This window comes from Strongylocentrotus purpuratus, unplaced genomic scaffold (assembly GCF_000002235.5).
Source record: "Strongylocentrotus purpuratus isolate Spur 01 unplaced genomic scaffold, Spur_5.0 spur5_scaffold_21, whole genome shotgun sequence".
Lineage (NCBI taxonomy): Eukaryota > Metazoa > Echinodermata > Echinoidea > Camarodonta > Strongylocentrotidae > Strongylocentrotus > Strongylocentrotus purpuratus.
Window position 1 is genome coordinate 21,687,260 of NW_022145607.1, and position 21,792 is coordinate 21,709,051.

Below are 21,792 nucleotides of genomic sequence, written 5' to 3' on the forward strand. Positions count from 1 at the left end.
ATTGTTTACGCCTTTTTTTTCACGAGTGCAACATCCTTGATAACATGTTATTGAATTTTCTGTTTGGTCCCACATGGTTCAATAATCGTCAACTTTCACTATTAAATCTTATACGGTAGCAATTCATAACTGAGTCACAGATAATAATGTACAGACACAGTAATAATGTGATTGTCCGTTGGCGTTTGATAAAGTAAAAGATTAGTTAAGAAATCAACTTACTTCAGATATGTACCATTGCTTCAAACGAAATTTGATCATGTTTCCTCCAGGCTCCTGCATCACACAATGTACAGTGTATGTATAACCTGCACTTTCGATCGCTACAGCTTAGAATGCCTTGCCTGGTATAGCATTCACCAATGCTCTAACGTGCACCAAACAAAGGAGGTGCACTCATGCAAGCAATCTCAACCAGCTTGAACATTAGGGACTTTTACACGACGACATAGTTGACTGCTACGCGTGGCGTCTTTATAAGGTATTGACAGTGCCTTAAAAGGACATCACAGTGCCTTATCAGGACGTCACAGTAGCAGTCCACTTTGTCGTCGAGCAAATCTAAAAGTCCATATTGCTATAAGATTGTTTCCCGTACCTTTCATGTTCATTGATCGTGTTCGTCGAGAAATTAATATTATTCTTCAGTTGATCTTTAATTTCAGCAAAATATTGGGCATAGGAATCAAACATAGCAAAACAATGAAACTTCCCTTCATATATGATAACATTATCAGTCAAATTAATACAGGAGAAATTGGACCCGCCACGCCCTCTTCTCCCTAATTACTTTGTTTATTCTATGTTATATTTTATGGGAGAGAAACAATTGAAATGCTGAAATAAAATTACTATTTTAACCATTACGAAGTTGAATTGAACATGATAAAACGCATGAATCATCTGGAAATCAATACAGTCTCTAGTTTTTTATTATTCCGATTTTTTTAAAAATATTTATATATTTGTTTACCTAATTTTTCAGCTCTGATGACATCAAAGAAATATTGTTAACCATAAACTCTAACAAAACATTTTTGATTGATAGCTTGAGGAGGGGAAGGGGGGGGGTATGTATGGGTTTAATGGGTAGGGGGCACCGTCAAAATGGGGGAGGAGCGCCTATGTAATATGATTGATGAAATGCGAATTAACAAGGCCACCCGTCAGGGGTAGGTGTGGAAGTGGGCCTTATCGTCTCCTCATCAATTATCCTTTCTTCATCTCGCTTTCTTTCTTCCTTTTTTTGTCTTCTCTTTTTCAATATTCGAATAGAGGGGTGTGCTGCCCCTTGCCCTCTTTAGCTTGGCCACTTAAAGGGGAAGTCCACCCTGAAATTAAGTTAGTTTTAATAGGAGTAGAAAAATGAGAGAAACAAGTCAGTGAAAGTTTGAGCAAATTCCGATTAAAAATAAGGAAGTTAGGATTTTTGAAGTTGTGATCAATCAAACACAAATTGGCAACTCTATGACGTATCATGCGAGCTCAACTTCCATTGGCTCAGTACTAAAAAAATCTAAAATTTTCATTTTCCCTCAAGAAAAATTTCAACCATACATGCACCCTAAATATAATAATTGCAAATATGTTTCTATACTCCCCCTGCAAGGAAAAAATATATATTCCGTCATCAATAACGAAGAAAACATGATTTTATGGAATATTATGCACAAAGCAAATGAAGGAGAGCTCGTATAATAAGTCACAGAGTTGCCAATTTGTATTTGATTGATCACAACTTCAATAATTCATAACTTTCTTATTTTCATTCAGAATTTGCTCAAACTTTCACTCACCTGATTTTCTTATTATTCTGCCTCTATCGAAACAAACTTATTTTGGGGGTGGACTTTCCCTTTAACACCGCGATGCAGTTCACGCTTGCATCATAACCGTGTTTTGACGCGGAAATCATCCCTTGAGTTCGATCAGTATACAGCTCACCTGGTTTCGTCCAAGATAACTGGGTCAGGGAGGATCTAGATCAAGCAATAGGACTACCAGACAGACTGTGGCACAACGGGAACATCGCATCCGAGGCTATTAAAATGACGGTTTTCTAGGTCACGGTCATCGCGCTTTCCCGTGCAACATCGGCGCGCACGGGAAAGGGTGAAAAAGAGTAAAAACGGGGTCGTCTGAAAATATTGCATTGTGTTGCTTATGGTGGCGTGACGTAATGGAATCTGGGTCAGTCGAAGATTATTGATGAAGGCAATAATGACTATTCGCAACAGAATTACTTAGATGTTGGAGTGTTATATCATCTAAGTAATTCGGTTACAAATAGAACAGTCAGGGGCGGCGATTTTTCATGATCGAGGGGGGGGGGGCGAAATGCGAGGGACGAGGGAGCATTATTTGAGACTTTTGCATTTGTATTAGTCTAAACGCTGCACTCTTGAGCCCTCCAGAGCCTAACAAGACTGTGTTGAAGTCTTTAGTCAGTATTTGCAATACATTTTGTTTGTTGCACTTTTTCAAATTTTTCGGGGAGGGGGCGACCCCCCCCCCCCCCCCCCTAAAAAATTGAGCTGGGGAACGTGTCCCAATCTGATATGAGGGTCGCTATACATAATTCACATTGAGGGCTTTTACTCATAAGGGCCGCTATTCCTAATACGAGATCGGGGTCGCTATTTATCTTCAATCTTCTTGTTATGATTATTTATAATGAATAGCGACTCTCTTCTTCGATTATGAATAGCGGTCCTTACGAGTTATTAATAGCGGTTCTTATGAATAGCAGCCCTCACGCCTTTCAGACGTAAATAATCGTATCTGATTGATACACGTCTGTAAATCCCCAATTACACACATATACAATAGCGGTCCTAATGAATAGCAAACGGACCCACTCTCCTTCTCCCTTCCTGCTTTCTACTTTTACCCCCCCCCCCCTCTCTCTCTCTCTCTCTCTCTCTCTCTCTCTTCTGTCTTTTTCTTCTCCCCCCCCTCTTTCTCTATCTCTCAACTGTTTCCTCTAACACCGCCTTCCCTCTCTTTCCTTACCTACCCCCTTCCCATCTCTCTCTCTCTCTCTCTCTCTCAGGACTAGTAAACAGTAAATACGACATTTGAATATACGATTCAGCTTTTAAATCATTTATTTACATCAAAATAAAGAATTTACAGTTAATTTACATGCTAATTACAGTGCATTGACATTTTTTTCTCTGTTTGGCATTTCACACTTAAAAGTCGAGATCAAATAAAAAATTAATGCTCTTCAATTTCAAAAGAACTTGTTTGGGAAAATTAAGAATGAATGATCATCATTCGTCAAAGTTATACTCGTTTACGATTTTTTTAGAGCAATGAGAACAATTATTATGTCAGCAAGACGACTTTAAGACTAATGATAATGTTTTTACAGATTTTCTTTAAAAAATATCAAAGATTATACAAGCAATTTTGAAATAATTTGATGTAAGACGATCAAAATATAATTCCTGCAGAGCACCCATTAATCAAGTATACCAATACATACCAAAACAACCCGCGACGATAATATATGAAAAAATAAACAAATAAAACAACATTGTAAATAATGCCCGACGTTCCCAACATGCATCACCTGATTACAAAATGAAGTACAACATTTCTGAAAGAAAAAAAATATCGACAAAGTATAACGTTCCATACTGGTTCTTTTTCTTTCGATAAATGCTGGGAAAACAAAGTGAGGATAGAATAATATAGATGTACTACTACCTACATGCTACTAATACACTACCAATATTCTACTACGAATTTATCCTATCCTATCCTATCTACAAGCTTAATAACAATTCTACAATCTAAAAACAAGAAAGGAAAGCGACGAAAAGTTATTATCCAAATATCCTGAGATACCAAATATTCATGGACGCAAGAACTACAACATATACGGAAATATTACAAGATTGACATCATCAACAATTGAAATTATTATTTTCTTTTTGTCTAATAACATCAGTACTACACAATCCAATATCCGTTCAAATTAAAATGATAATAGTCCAATGAAATACTTACTCTACGTTCACATTTTTATTTAATGGCACATTTCACATTTTTCGATTGACAATATAACAGTACATGTATTTGTCTGAACATGACGAGGGAACTTGACGTTTCTCTAACGACGCATACAGGAGTTGTTCACACCAAATGATCTCAACTGTGCTCGTTTGGGATTAAAAAAATTACCCTGACTAAAATAAAGTTTGCATAATACAGACAATGTACACCTATACATTATATCAATACTCACACACCCTTGATCATCACAAGTGCCCAGGTAATTTTATCTGAGAAACATTTGTGGATGATGAATGTGTAGACGGATTTTTCTGTTGAGGGGGGCTATACAAAAGTACCCTGAATTCGATCGAACAAATACAAATGAAAGAAATACAACGAAGGACACCCACACACACGACTTGCATTTTAAAATACATCCTCCCTCCTTTCTAATTCAATTGAGAAATTAATTTACTACACAATAATATTTCTGGAAGGAAATCTATCAATGAGGTATCGAAATTAGATCCGTGTAAACTTTCATTCGTATGCATCATCAAATCGTTGTTAATAACTCCATTAAGGTAGTATTTCATATTCGTAACATGAATAAAATGTTATCAAAAGAGCAAAAGAAGATTAAGGTGTATACATATTGTACAGTTCGATCGTTATTATATGAAGTGTTCTACCAGTTTAACATTTACAATCTGTCCACCAAATACACAAAACATACTATTGTGTGTACAGATATGCAAACTATATATATACAATAAATGGGACAACAAGACATATATAATGATCTAAAATATAGTAATTTGCGAAATATGCGTGCAATACAATATGATGGAAAGTGTTCAAGATACAGAGAGCGTATGATTTTTACTAAACAATCAATACAAAAGAAAATAAGTTGTATACGCCTTTCATGTTGTCCGCATGTTTAACACTTTAACCCGGGTCAAATCTGTCTATGGAAACTGTTAACAGTCAGGAACTAAACGAATATCTACACATTTTTTATAAACGCTATGGTAATCCGCCAACACCATTTTTTCGTAATGAATCTATTTCTACTATCGTATGCAGCCATGATGTGGTGTAGTTTTGTCTAGCGTGTGTCAAGCACGGTATAGACATTTTTGCAGCAATTAGTAGGTTTAAAGCTACCATACACATAATAATAATAATAATAATAATAATAATAATAATAATAATTGTTTCACCAAACTAGTTACTCAAAGTCGATGAATGACAACGGCTTCAACTCCGACTACTTTGAGTTACATTGCAGCAACTTTGTGGTGTACAACCGGTCTTTTTTGCGTGTATAGCGCATTGACACAGTTTGCAGCAATTTGTACATCTTAAATCTCTTCACTTTTATATTAACCTTATCAACTATAATAGCTTTGAATTATATTAAATTAATGCAAGCTTACGTCAAAGAAAGCAGCATATAAAATAACAGTTAGGCCTACTATTATTATTAGTGCAGCACGTATGTAATAATAATATTGACTCTAAAATAAAGAGCATGCGCATTATTGCAGCATTAAGTAGCAATAATTTTATCAGCATATTATGCGTGTACTAAACGGAGATTAGTAGATTATTAGCCTGCCATATCTATTTGCAATGATGACAGTATATGCACTAATTTCATTTCTAAATATCTCTTCTGTGATATTTATATTCCATGCAGTATGTTACATGCCTCTTCCTAAGGCTTGCATTAAGCTATGAGCGTTTGTAAGCTTTGGATCTTTAACAAGGCAATCATTAAAAACTAAATCTTAAAAGCCTTATTCTTCAGCTCTCTATGAACGAAGCGACAGCATATTTCTACGGATCAATGCAGCAACGATGTGGTGTAAATTTGTTAAGGAGACCGTCTCCATCCAAAGTTGGATCAGAGATGTAATCTAGCAGCATCTTTGTAGTATGAACTCTCCTTTGATATCAAATGACTCTCCGTTCTTTAAACCTTTCACAACAGGCCCCGTTCACACTACGGTAAAAAACAACGTGATTTTAGAAACGTACCTCATGACGTCACGATGTACGTTGCTGATGAACTCCACAATGTTTGGACTTTGGACCTTAGTGTAAACGAGCCTTTCAAATGCTTTTTTTTTTCTTCTCTTCCTTACCACCTTGTTAATAATTGAGACATCACCGTAAGTTTGATACTCTGTTTAGCGAAAATCAATATTTCATAGCAATTTCGCTACTCACCGAAAAATCAGTGGCAAAAATCAAACAAACATTGAATGTCTCGATTATCATTTAATTTGGCTATAACTGATGGCCAAAGCAGCAAATATCAGTGGTATCTCTTATAGCCACCAAAATTATTTTTCTGGCGGCAAAAACGGTTGACTAACGAGTCATCCTCGGAAATAATGCAGCATATTTTGCGACATCTAAAATAATTAAATGTTAGCTCAATGAACGCCTAAAGTTACAGCATTTGTTTTCAATATCTACACTATACTATGCAGCAAAAACAGTGTTAGACATACAACAGCATTTATGTATTGGAGCAGCTTCAATTAGCATAACCCATTTTTTTTCCTTGCTGAGGACGTTTAAATTAGTTAACTTAAATGTTGTTGTGATTATTGTCCCTCCCCGAGAAATATGGTGACAATCATGGTACATCACAAAAGAAAAAAGGAAAGATCGAAACCTAAAGTTCCTTTCAGAAGAAAAAACAATTGTTAAGTAAATAATATTTCAGTTGAAAAAGTGGAACATAAATCTAATGAATATCTTACAAGTTGAAAACTAAATGTTTCTAAAATGGTTAAAGACACAAAGACAGCTACACGTGCTGGAAAGATAAACAGGTTTCTACAACAACAGCGATCGGCCAACGTGATTGGTCACAAGTTTGATAGTGTCGCCATGGAAATGATGACGTGATCGGTGATGCGGCGTATGAAGTTGTTTCAACTCCAGCCTGATACGCACACAAATAGCAGATATAGAAACGAAAAAATGATGAAAATCTACTCCAAAATATCAAAAATCAGCACCATTGTCAACAGTTTTGCAAAATAAAACCCGCTTCTAGGGAAAATAAAAACGAGTTTTAGATTAATACTAACGCTTCTTTAAAGAAGCAAATCCTCTGTTTACCTATAAGAAACATTTCAGTTTGCGTAACATATCCAAATAAACAACGACTATTTCAGCATCGATACTAGTATATAATACAGGACAAAATTATGTGACAAAAAGACTGTTTTATCCTATATTTCTGTACAATACGGGCCATCAAATCTGAATTCGTCCTCCGTTTTCTGAACACGCTATTTCTAACGGAAACATCACGCACACAATTAACACACACACACACACACCACCTCACGCACACTCATTCACTCATTAACGCGTATGTAATGACGCGCTTTTTCACCCCAACACATACACACAAACATACCCATTTCAATTCTAAATCTACGACATTTTTTGCAGCAATTTCGTGTGGCTTTTACATTCCGGCTTCTTCTAACCGTCATAAGGCGTAAACAACTCCCTTCCTAACTCCTCCTAATAACATTCAATACAAGTTTATAAAAAAGATACATGATTCAGTGCAAGTTTACGATACATCATAAACTTAAACTATTACGTAACTTTACAGTCATATTTCAGATGCAGTATTTCGGTGCTACTCTACGATCTAACTCTACTCTCATGTATTGTTCGCAAAAAATGCAAAAATACTAGGTCTTTAGAAGTTTTGATTTCAGCCAATATGTAAGCTGTATTATGTATACAAACACGGCACTGAATGAAAACAAAACTTGTAGGCCCATTCTACTTCTATATCCTACTACTAATCAGCTACTGACGTCAGCTTGCGCATGCGCTATACCAAAATGCTAGGTGTGTTATTACTTCCACAAAATAGAAGTCCTTATACGACCGTTACTGTTTTCGGACAAAAGTGAACATAGTGAATGGAGTTTGAGTATACAGTTGCATTCCAATACATAAATGCATAGCCAATACAGATGTTTAAAGCGGTTAAGCGAGTTTGTACATGATACAAAAGAAATAAGCACTTGGATACATTGCGCACAAGGAGATTCTTGCCATAAACACGCGACAACAACGAGCAGTGCTGTCGCGCTATCTGGCTTGTCAGAGCCTTTTCCTACATCAAGAAGGTACACCTGAGAAGTCCTTTTGCATTTCAAATGGCAGCGAGTTATCAATAGATAAATCATCTATGAAAACCCTTGGGAAAAAGGGAAAAAAGAAAGAAAGGAAAAGAAAGCGAGCACTTCAGAACCCCTAGATTGGAAAGTTAGAATAAGACATCTACATGTCAAAGCTGGGTATTGTTTTAATAAATAGGTATGCATCCCCTAAACGTTATTGCACAATAGTTTTGGGGTCAGCATTAACCAAAGAATTTCCTTTGGGTCTTAAAGAACTATGTTTGCATTTACACGAATATAATCCTGACTGGTGAACTACAAAATCATTTGAGTTAAGGGATTCGGCACTACCTGCATTACAAGCACATTGCAACCACCAAACTAATTTCATGTCCGATACGACGTCCTACAATGAATTCTAGTGTACTTACAGAGTGAACGATACATAATAATTTTGGCTAAATAATTTTGGCAATATTTGTTCACGTAATTGTGACCATAGCTGGGGAAGCATGAAATCCATGCAGGTTTTAGAGATAGTAAATAGAAAAGACACAAAAGTAACGAAAGACAAATACTCATTAAATTTAAACGTACACTGGCGAGTACAAACCTCTTTGAGAGGAGACATAATTATCGTGCACAATAAAATTTACTCTAAGGATTTTATAACTTAAAGTTTAACCATCAATTACAAAGCTGCTGTTAATTGGTTATAAAGTTTGATCGAAAGAAAGATTCTAATAACTATGGACAGAAAGAGAGAGAGAGAGAGAGAGAGAGCAGAAATAGAATAATAAAGAAAGAAAGAGAGAACACAACTAAACTACAAAAGTGGACTCCAACGTGGACAACAGGCTTCCTTTCGACGGCCCCTGACGACCTCCTTCTCCCAGCGGAATCTGATCCGACATCGTCTGGAGTTTTACAGGTAGAGAAAACTTGCGATGGTGATCCAATCCACTAGCGAAGGGGTCGTCCGTAAACCAGTCTAAAAGGAGAGCGCTGTAGACCTCACGTCGTTCCCGCAGCTGATCTCCGAAGTGTGTCATCTCCGTATCCTTTCCCGCCAAATAGTTGAACCGCAAAAGTAGAAAAAGACATCTGTTCTTCCTGACGCCTAAAAAACCGCTTGACTGGACCTTACCAAAATAAAATCGCACAACGCAGCAGCCTTTTCCCGAAGCGGGTTGTGAGCTCCTCGAGATAGGACTTGGGGATGGTGTATAAGCTGACTGAGGTTTCTGGATGCTTGTAGCGTCCCAGGGTTGTCGCGTCGTAATAGCCACACCCTGTTGACGAGCATCTTTGGCAGAGCGCATACACAGCTGACGTAGAATTCACGACGGCGAACATCGCAACGCACGATGCGATGTTCCTGATCATTGCGACGACGCTACGGAGGATGACATCGGGGCATGACTACATCTTGGTGGTGAGGCGATGACCGACGCGACGACGATTGACAAATTTGTTGTCCCACCTTCTGTCGATGTTGGTTGGTCATCACATTAACGTGAATGTACACCTAATGCACGGAACAAAAAGAAAGAATAGGAAATGTTAAAGTGTATGTTCGTTCATCTACTTGCAGTAACATTTCAAATGCTTCAGACGATGCACGACAATATAAACAAATCAAGGAGTCGATCAAAGTATGAGGAGGGGACAGTGGGCATGGGGTAGACGCTCCTTACATCTAGGTTTGCCTTCAATTTTGTTCTGATAAGGCTCAACGTCCCTGGAATTAACAAAGCGAACATTACCAGGTATTCTAGAAACCGAAGTAAACAATTCCAGTAAGTAAGTTGTCAACACACAATGTGTTTCAACTATGAAAGAAACAGTTGAAGGCGGTAATCCTAAAATCGAGAAGTAATTTCTCGGAACGCCGATCAACGCTTTTTTGCAGAGCGATGGGGTCTTCCTCCAAAAGAAATCAATCTAATCTCACACCGAATCTCCCTGGAAAATGCATTGTTGGGAGATCGAATGAACAAGGATGACAACAAACTTTGAACTAAACAAATCCATAACAAAAAAGAACAAACGGCTTTGTGAAGATACCTAGTGATCCTCGACAAACAGCAGGGACCATGAATTACACGCCGCTCAGGTGTGTTTCTGGGAACAGACCATGAAAATGCGAGTTTTTCTGCTTCCAAAACCAATAAACGTTTTAACTTGTACCCAAATACAAAACCTTCCGATATCAAAATGCGTGCACGAGCATTATACATCCACATACAAGTACTATGTTACCATGATGATAAATGTCGTCGATACTGTGAATAGTATGACGTAACCATAGTCCCCGATGTGACTAAGCTCACTGGAAAATGATATTAACAGATTGACCGGCTCGTAGATGGCAAGGAAGCAACAGAAAAATTCAAAATGCACAATGGTGATGCATCTAGAGACACAGTATTCTTGATGCATCCATCCCTTCTTCTATTTCTCTCGCTCTGCCACACTTTCGGTTTGGTTGATGAACAGTTCATAGTCTGCTGACAAAGACTCTGATTAGACACTCTTTATCATAATTCCGAAAGCCTTGGACATAACCTAGCTCTGTCGATTACGATCAGCTTAGAAATATACAGTACAGAGCCTAGCATGTCGTCTGTTATAGTCTCAAAGTACAAACACTGGTACGACTGATACCGGTTTGTGCCTGCAAAATCCATAGTTCACATGATGACTTCATTCATGAACTTCACTTGTACTTGGGTGTAGGTATGACTCTGAGGAGAAGGAGGAGATCTTCCGATCGACTCATTCATGACTCATCGCCACCCATGGATAGTAATTGGGGTAAATGGATGCGGACAATGTGCCTCACATGCACGACACCGATTTGTGGCGTTCGTATGGCTTTAGGAATGCTTGAGGTGGCGTGTCAACCCCAAAATGAATGAATGAATGAAATCCTGATTTAATTTGATGTCTAGCAAGATGGTTTCGTCATCTTATAGCAGTATAATCAGGAATTCCAACTCCCTAGTATAATTATTGTAGAAACAGGGTGAAAGACAAATCGAGTATGTGTGTGTGTGTGTGTGTGTGTGGAGGTGGTGTTAAGGGTAACTGCAGAAAGCAATAACATTTTTATTTTGTTGATACGAATGATTTCATTTTGGGGGAAGGCTTACTTACTTGCCCTTTTGCCAATGATTTACATTATTACTTCCAGAGATTGAGACCGATGGCTCACTTGTATGCTCTCTCTACTTCTATAATATTCGGCGAATGATCCGTGCTTCAGAGCAGACCGTTAGTTTTAGTTTTAGCAATAAAACAGTCTTGTGGTAATCTATTATACTCGGCCAATGCACCCGAGCGCGGCACAATACCAGTAACTGAATCATAGACCCCATCCTCCTTTTATCATAACCACGCCCCTTCCCGTTTAAAACCGAAATGCTAAGCGTAAAGTATCTTTTTACGCCTACGCCCATTAATCCACAGAATCAATGGCCATTGCCAATTGTTCGCCAGACAATTGAGTGGGCCGTCCAAATCCGAAGAGCATTGAATTGACCAACGAACCGGTCCATGACCACAACAAATGCTATACAACCTTCGATGTATTGCAGCTTCTAGGTTAAGACGTAATCAATAAGAGCATGAGTGTGACGTAACAAGAATGAAAGCAAGGGATTTCAAAGAACGGCCTATCGATACGGTGAGTGGATTAATCCGATAATTTAACACGAAATACCTGCATTACCTCCCCGATTACCTTATATATTCACGCTGGTAATTAAACAGCCCATGCCGTAACGAATACCAAAACTGTATGCAAATTGTATGTGTAAGATGTTGAATTACTAGTTTACATGCTAACATTTACATCTCACACACAAACAAAACATTACGGAGAAGTATGATTGTTTTGTATGTGTAAGTTAATTGTCGAATTGTCGAATAACCAGTTTACGAACCGAAATTTAACAACTCACACAAAAAAGTCATCCCACACGAAAAAGAGCGAGAAAAATGCAAAGAAATGAATACAAATAAGTCTGATTACATAAATGCTTTGTGATCAAAGAGCATTATCATGACGTAGTGAATAAACAAAATAATAATAAAATGACGAGAAATGTGTCTGATGTATAATCACTAGTTTACAGACACAGATTTTCGTCTCATGCATACTTGTCCGCAAAGTTATTAAAAAATGTTAATTTGGAAGTCATGCCTGTGATATCAACGCAACCGTATTCGTACAATCATAGATTACAGGTCTTTGCCTACCGAAATACTCTAATGCTAGAACAGTGTTCATGTATAACTATCACGGACAGTGGAGAAATGACGCATTACAAACAGGGGCAGCGAGGAATAATGAACTTCAGTTGAACCTGGCATTCCCGCCAAATCATGCAGCTAACAGACGACATGGCAACATTCGAGTAACTATCGTGCTTCAATCGGCAGGTTATCGACTGAAATATGCAAGTGAGCGATTGGGCGCAAAGCCAAATGTTGTTTGGGTTTACCGGCCCTGTTTACTGTGTGGTTTCTATATTTGATTAACCATTTCTTTTTGTCGAGCACGAACTTATTTTTTCCATTTAGAAAGTACTGAGAATAGATTCTGCTTTTTGTCTGGACTATGACTAAGCGGTGATTCATCACTCTCATGTCATTATACCTAGCAGCGATAGAAATCGATTTCCAAGTTCATGTGGAGTTGGTGACATTGCAATGAACTGCCATTGATGAAAAGCACATTCTCCAATAATCCTTTGTCAACGTATTAACAGTTGCATGAAAATGAAAAGCTGTAAAATGAAGAGCCGATGTCTATGCTTCTTGGTAGGCCAATTGTGGCAGTTTTGACACACAGTTGCATTAATGCAAGATCTTTCAGATTAAAAATCTAAAGAGCTTCATACATTTTAAAATCGGTCTATTTCTAAACCCAAACAAAATTAGAAAGCAAGGTTCTGGTTTAAATGTTGTGGTTCGTGATAACAACTTCCATGTCAAAAAAAATGTGAACAACAGTGAGATGGATAAATACACTGACACGTTAGCATAAATAACGCTGACACGTTCGCATGAATAAGCAGTTCATGGAGCTATCATCAGCATAAATCGTACGCCGAAATTTTAGAACAGAGCTCGAGGTTCATTCCCCTAGAAAGTAGGGCGTTTGGACGATGTCAGCTACAAGCCCAGGCCAGAAGCAGGTCAGTTTTTCTCTGGTTCACTTCTTCCGTCTTGCAGTCCTGGATATGATCAACAATTTGCATCCAGTTTAGTATTACTAAATATGTAAAACCTGAAGTCAATTAAATCAGGTTTACCTCGTAATTATGAGGATACTGGTTGCTTACTTCCCTTCATCGGTTTGCATTAAACCATTCTGAGAACTAACCCCGAAGAAACCTGGAGTTTCGGACTTCTTCGAGATCTGGCAAGACGTTCGAATTGCCTTTTATATCTAGCTATTTCATGTAAATCATCAATTTATGGCATGATAATGCGGAGGCAACTGGCAAATTCTGTAACCGCCATCCAAATCCTTCCAGGAATAATTACTTCGATGTATCTGTTATCATTGGTGGAAAACGCATCAAGGAGATCGCTTCTTAATCGAGCGGGAGCGCTTCTATGATTAGTGAATGGTCAAGAATGGATTTACAGACCGAGATGGAGATGGGCGAACAATATCGGTCAGTTCATAGTCATGAATATTCAACGAGCTTGCCCTGAGCTAAAGTGCATGGCCAAAGAAGGATGGACATAAGAGACGAGGATATAGGTCAGTTTACCCAGTTGAACGTCATGAATATGCAACACGCATGTTGACCAATAACTGGCGGATTTCATTCGGGTTCTTTGACATGGCAGAAGTGGGTCAGTTGATGGAGGGTCACGGGGAGAGGAGGTGGAGTCTCAAATGCAGGTCACTGGACAGGGGTCAACGTTAGACATAATATAGCAGTTGCACCGTATTGGCCAATCAACTGCCAAAACACGCCCATTTTTAATCCGGACTTTAATATTCCCGTCAAAATAAAAACGAGATATATGCATTCACTCAAAAGACTAGTGAAAAGCTGGGGGAATATTAGAGACAGTTGCTATGGCATCGTAACTGCATCTGCACTGTCAATCATTACACTTAATGAAGATAAATTGCGAACTCGGACGGGTCGCATTCGACCAGCTCAGTACAGCTAGCCGTGAGTGGTGACCTTATAAAATTGTGACATACTTCTAAATATACATGACCATCCTTTCCATCTATCTCCTAAAGCTGTTTACAGAAATACAGGGAAATGGATGTAAATATGGCCTTGGCATTGTGTTGATGAAGGCGTAGTGTTCATACAGATTAATGGGAATTGCATCACTGGCTTCTGTCCAAAATGAAGGACAAACGATTCCTATATACTCCTAGCTTAACAAATCAGCTGATTAGATTTAAATCAAAATGGATATGGATGGAATGCAGAAAGGTGATATGACTGTCGCAAACAAACAGGTTGTGATTTTATAAAACAGAATGGCCCATATAATTCTGGCATGATCAAGACAGGGTATCGATTCCTGATCAAAAGAAAGAGATATGATATTCTCTATCAGGAAAACGTAATATTATGCCCTACAAACAAAGATAAATTATGTTTCATGTTTCTAGATCATTGTGGTTCGTCAGGCAACCGCTTTTGATTTCTAGAAAACCTCAAATATGCGCCAGCCGAACAAAACAAGTCTCGACTTGCACCACATACAAAATGTTGCATGCTAGAGAACATGACTTGGCCAGCTTCACGCAGACTGAAATACACACGCAGACGGCACAGAAACTATTCCGAAACCTTCATGACTAGTCAGACAGATGAACTGTATTTGAACTTGTGACGTCATTCTCTCCCGCCGAGGAAACAAAGACAAAGCAGCGCGGCCTCGTCCATTGCTGAAGAGGAGCTGAAAAGAAGGCAAATTTTCCAAGCTACTGTCGCTGGAACATATAAAATTCGTTACAGCGCCATGTAAAGTCGCGGTAGTATTTATTCGATGAATAATGAAATATATCGTAAATTTGCAGAAATAAAAACTTCGAGTGCGCTGTGAGCGACTCGAAGTATATATACAACATCCTCATGGCTTGCAAATACATGTATACACGTATACGACGAACCTGGAATATTATCTGCGGGTTCGGGTAAGGGGTAAATAAATAAGGGCTGCACCAGTGTGATTCTTTCCCTTGAGTTATGGGGTAGAGTGAGTGACTGTGTGACCCCCATCTAGCTGGCGCTGCATTGCCAATGGCTCCATGAACTCTGTCTGAACCGTCCTATTTTGTATTCATTTCATCCAGCTAGGCATGGGGAATTTGCGTGCAAAAGCCGTTCAACTACCATACTGGCTTGTAGTTTATGGAGTCTGTTGAATGCATTATTGGCCGGCAAGAAACACGGTTTGACGCACGAGTCTTGAGCGAGGCAATGAATGTGGGCTTTCCGATTCTAGGTCTACGTGGACCAAAGGTTACGTTATTTACCGTTTCTGGCATTATCTCTTGTCAAAAGATATAACGATTTTGACGCATTACAAGGCCTACTACACATATACCCCATAATAATTCCGAAACATAATATAACGCGGGTTGCATGATAACAATGCAATCTGATTTAGCGCGTTTCTTTCGATACTCACGACACAATTTCGAAATGAGCGTTTTTCCATTCCAACTCCCTGGGTTTCTCTAAAAATCGAAGTTCAACATTGCATATAGACATCATACTCACAATGCAATGCAATCACACGGAATCACATCACGATTCTAGCTGTATGAACTTCTACAGTTTTATAACCGAACTGCCCCTCTCCTCCCCAGTTTAATATTATAATTATACACCTTTCGAGATTTATATACAATATATATACCGTCCTATCACCAGTTCACACATTATTCTGCTTTCCAGACATAGGTCGATGATCAAAATAATGAAACATATAAAAATGAAAAGTTAACTGCAACACATGAAAGTGAACTTACCATTTTGCTCGTCCTTTGACACAAAGAACCCTTTGTCAGCGTCTTTCTCTTCCACGCCCTTCACCAATCATTTCACCAGGACGTTAATTCTCGTGTTCATGAGGTTGATGATGGGAACACTGCTAAGCTAAGCCGGTGGTCAAGGGAGAACGTCCTCTCACTGAGGATGTCGCTCGAAGTAAAAGTGTCTAGCCGCTGACTTTGATTGAGAGATCCTGAACTTCGAGGAGTGAAGGGCAAGCTGCGAAGGCCGGCTTCTGTCTGTCCAAAAAACAAGAGAAACAAGCATATAAATTGTTAGATGGGCGGAATAAAATGTTGAACGATTTAATCGCCCGACAGAGACTAGAAATGATCAGTGCAATATGATATTCTCGGCATACCCTAGCCAAAACGATACTCAGAGAGTCATTACTACAAAATGTAGTCATGATTTCTAACACCAATTTCAAGTTATATCCCACCTTCACGAAAGCTGTCCAGAGTCTGACTCAACTTCTCTTCCTCCACTACCACAATGTGTTTCTCAGTCCTCCAACCTTCAGACGAGCACGGGCTTTTCCCAGAAATCACAAACTCCAGCCGACCACAGCGAGTCACCAACTAATCTGGTAAAAACACGTTTCGCTGCTGTGTGCGACTCTCTCGGTCCCCAGCTCTCGCGTGCACGCACGGAGCAACAGCGATGGAATGAAACCGTGCAGATCTAGCACAAAGTACACGCGGGGCATTGCGGGAGGGCACCGACCGAACATAGGGCGGGCAAAGTGCTCCTCTGGCCCCTCCCACTTTTTCTAAGGCATCGAAAACAGAAACATAAAGCAACCACTCTCGACAAGGAGTTCGAATCAAGTTTGGAGATCGTAGAATTTACAGCTGAAACCCCCAAAACATAAACAGAAAGCCGCTTGCGAGAAGATTTAGACTACAAACCTCGCGTGATACAAAGAGCGTATACGGATTTGTTTATATTCAAAGGACATTGTCAATGTTGTCGCCTTTTGTGTAGGGTCGTATCCAGGCCGGAGAATCGTACGAACGTACGGGTCGAATGGCGCCCTGGCTGGGAGCCCAATAAAACAGTAAAAAGCGCGGTATTAGAAATGAGGGCATGCAAGGTTATCTATCTGATTTCAGTTTCCTTTCGAGAGCTAATGGTAATATCTCGTATGTTGTGAACGCTATAGACGAGTAGATAAACATTATATCCTTGGTAAAAGAGCTATAAGTTGTTTCTCTTTGTTTATAATCTCGTTTACATAAAACTTACACGCATATGTCCTTGTGAGATAGCGTATAACACTAAGATATATTCCCACTGTAACGTGAGGTTATCATAATTTTGTTAAACTGAAATGGAATAGTAATTAGAAAGTATGCATCATAATGACATTAGCTGGGAAATATGTCATTACATGCCCTGGACATGTTCGATAACCTTGCTGTAATTATTTTGAACTTTCGGTTTCATTTTCCAAGCAATGATTTTACTCTAGCAAGGTTAATACCAGAGAGACGTAAATGTTATATTTTGACCGAGCGCCAACACACAAGCAACAACAAACTGTTAATTTTTGCTACGGCGGTGTTACCATGGCATTTAGTTCTATGGTATAAACTCTCGATAAAATAATGTCCATTATTTTGTTGATGAAGCATTAATTGTGATGATACATAAAAGCAGAATAAATGCAGAAACACCATAAGAAATGCTTCTTACCAGATATAAAGTCAAATAACTGAGGCATTTCCAAAAACACACAAGGGAAGGTGAAAGTTGAACGAACTTACCATCGATGATTGTGTCATAGGTCCACAAAGGATGCGGTTGCGACCAAAATGATGTCATCCTCCTTTACGTGGTAGAGCTGTATTCGGTAGGAACAACATGGACAACACCAAGGACAGAAGTCATATTTACACCAAAGCGATGTCTGCGGTTCGAAGTCATATGATGCGGTAGATTAATTTTAATGTTATTTGGCGAGAAAACAAGAATAAATTGTTCACTTCTGGAAGATCCAGATTTGGAAGACTGCATGGGAATCGTCTGAGGATCTGCACGAGACAAAACATTTCCACGAAGAAGTCCAAGCACCGGGCATACAGTGACCCCTTCTCCGACCGTACTCCTACCAAGCCGACGAGCCGGGCAGCTGACCACTGAAAGCAAGTGGTCAAGCGCCCGGCTGGCTGGTGAATGGTCAAGCGCAGGGTCAAGAGCTATTCTGCCCGGCGTGTGAGGTAGATTGTCTGATTCGCCTCTCGCACGAATGTTCTTATTTATAACCGATTCGCGGTCACCTAGCTGGGTCAGCGAGGCGATAATTTTGAAATTGCGCACGGCGAACATGAATAAACTGCCCGGAAGTATTGTTATTGATCATTCATATACGTGTGTGCGTGCGACTGAGTACACACAACGCTCTCTCTCTCTCTCTCTCTTCCCCGTTGAGTGACCGTGGCCGAAATGGCCACACGAGTTCGAGGTCAAAGTGCTTGTCTGTGTGCGCAGACCTCAAAATAATTCATGACCGAAGAAATTCAACTAATTACTTTCATCATTACAATGTTTCCTCGCCGATGATGCGTAATTAGTGTACTATATTGTTCCTTTTAACGATAGTCGAACTGGAAGGCGTATTTAACACGTTTTCGGTTGTTTTCAAAATGAAGTCTTCGTTGATTCAATTGAAATGAGGCACCGAGGTCTAGATATAGCCTACACCGTGCAATTTTACGCTCAGTGTGTTGCATTATTCGCAGCCCACATTCGTGAACCCTTTATGGCCTCCCAACTACCCCCCCCCCCTCACCCTTTCCTACCGCCCCCCCCCCCCATCTCTCTCTCTCTCTCTCTCTCTCTCTCTTTCTTTGCCAAATCATTTCTCTGTTTCTCTCTTTTCTCCGTCGCTTCCAAGAAAGTGTCCTCTTCATTATTCAAGATTGATCGAAACTCTACATTTCTTTGGTGGCCTCTACAATCATTGTAGAGTAAAATAAAGTTTAAAAATCTTTTAAAATTATCAAGAGTGAAAGATAAAAGAAGAAGAAATAAAGAAAAGGTACATCCTTTCTTCATTATTTTCAGCCCCTTCTGGTCATCAGTTTGCTTTTCTTTGTTTTATCTTTTCTCATGTTTAATAGCTACAGTTTAATTACTGTATCATTCTCTCCTGACTTTCATACTCCCTCTCTCTCTCTCTCTCTCTCCCCCCCCCTCTCTCTCTCCCCCCTCTCTCTCTCCCTCTCTCTCTCTCCCCCTCTCTCTCTCTCCCTCTCCGTTTCTCTCCTCTCTCTCTCTCCCTGTGTCTGTCTTGCACACCAAATCTATACACGAAATCCCATAAGTGTGAGTAAATTACATTGTGAATTTGACCGCTGTCATAACTGACCATCTGCGAAGAATGCGTACCGAGCATGGGTCAAGCCGTGCCATGTCCAGTCCTGGCTTTTGTCTTGACCAACCGGACAAAATCATATTCATGATGGGCCCTCGGCTACATTAATATCGAATAGCCCCAGAGAGAGAGGAAAAGGGTGCGAATTGGGGGGGGGGGGGGGGGGGGGGGGGGGCTGGTGGGCGCGCAGCACAGCAGCATAGTTCACATGAGGCCAAGGTCTGTTCAGGTCACTTCCCCGATAGATGGGCATTGTCCGTGCAGATGAGAGATGGAGAGAAAGAGACAGAGTGAGGGGGAAAGAAGAGACGAGATGGAGAGTGAGGGGGGGGGGAGAAATTTAAAAGAGAACTGTATAAGGAACATTATCATTTTAGAACAAGAAATGGAGTGTAGGCCTTTTAAAAGGACAACAAGGAACACCGAATACAAATACGTTTCTCCCATGCACACACATGGCCATGATGACAATCATACTTTGACATAGCCAAATGAAAACAAAATATATCGAAAATGCATATTCCGCAATTTTCTATTGAAAGCCTGACTGGAAGGTTACATCTTGATGGTCGCGATTTTTTTGCTAATGACATAACATCACAATTATTATAAAACAACGGGATCCCTCTTGGTACCAACATAAATTAGTGGCATCGACAGTGATGACTGAATCTGCTTCTGCAAGAGTGAACAGGGGAGAACAAAAAAGGGTAATAAGATGAATGGGGAGAAATGGATATGTATTAAAATTATTGTTAATCATGGTAATGTATTATTGTAAGGACATTAAGTTACAGCATGGTTATGAGGAGAAAGGGGAGGCAGGTATGAGAACACAGATCGAGTAAAAAAAAAATAATAGAAACACAAAGAGGACCAAACACGCAGAGAGAGAGAGAGAGACAGAATGAGGAAGAGTGAAAGGTAGAGAGGGAGAGAGAGAGGGAGAGAGAGAGCGGGGAGGACAGGGGTGGGGGGGGGGGGGGGTATCCATAGAGGAACAAATCGACATAAAGAGAACATCACAATCAATCAAGTCCCGAGTGAGACCCCTTGTGTGCTCTCTTTCTCTCACCAGCGTAGATTGGGACAAAGGCATGAAAAATTGATTTCGAAATGCGATCGTCCTCACCAAAGAGTGAACCTATGAATTTGACCAGCACATATGTAAATCAGGGTGATCTCAATTATGTTGTTACTAGCTGGACAAAGGGGTCCATTGACCACTGACCAAGCTGACCGGTACCCATGATAGCTGTTGAGATACCGCTGTCAATCGGCAGGGCGACTGGAACTAAGGACATAGCCAAAAATTAATCAAGACCCAACTACCCTTTCTCTTTGTTCTTAATATTTTTTTCCTCCGATTATAGGCAGACTAAGAACCTTATGACATTCTATCATTCATATTGCATCCAAATTGTCTTATATATATATATATATATATATATATATAAAATATTTTGAAACGTACAACATTATCAACAAAGTCAACTGTAGCATACATTGAATTAAATAGAAAGGTATGTGTTGGGAGTGGTTTACATTGAGGACCCACAATTTTTAATTATTAATTTTTGTTCATATATAAATATTGTTTAATGTAAACGAATGAAACAAATTAATAGCTAATGCAGCATATTAAATAGCTATTCTATCACACATCGTGTTCACTAACCAAATGTGATCACTGTGAGGTCAGTGTGAACGCAGCGATTTTACATTATTGATACTAAATGTGATTTAAGCAATGTGTTCGCACTGTGATTTACACTGAAGCAATTACTCCATTACGCTTATAGAAATAATTTTGAATAACAAAAATGCATTCACAATTGTAATAAATTTCGCAGAATACTGAATCACATCACCAAAGGGAAATCGTAAAATGAATAACAAAACGCATTTTCCACATTGGTATCATAATTTGCAATCCCTTATTTATAAGGGATTTCAAATTATAATATTCTTTTGCACAATGTATCTTTAATTACGGTATCTGTTCATACATGTACATTGAAAGTATGTCAAACGTTCTGGAGTGCCATTAAAATTAACATTAATGGCATTTACTTGAATAAAATTTAGTTTGAATATTTGCTAGGAAATATAAGCACCGGTCCAATGGTTGCTCCCTTCAGAATATCTGGGTGTTTTTTTTATACTTTCTGTATAGAAACAA

At 39.2% G+C, this 21,792-nt stretch overlaps 1 long non-coding RNA gene across 2 annotated transcripts; it reads right to left on the reverse strand.

The window, feature by feature from the left end:
• Nucleotides 1–3,084: 3,084 nt before the first annotated feature.
• LOC100892535 lies at nt 3,085–18,503 on the reverse strand. Of its 2 annotated transcripts, none has more exons than XR_143580.3 (3): nt 18,001–18,503; nt 16,210–16,470; nt 3,085–9,708 (listed from the first exon to the last, which is right to left on the reverse strand). It is a non-coding gene; the product is annotated as an uncharacterized LOC100892535 (long non-coding RNA). The 2 variants fall into 2 exon arrangements; XR_004065991.1 differs by lacking the exon at nt 18,001–18,503 and adding an exon at nt 16,674–17,129.
• Between the last annotated feature and the right edge of the window lie 3,289 nt (nt 18,504–21,792).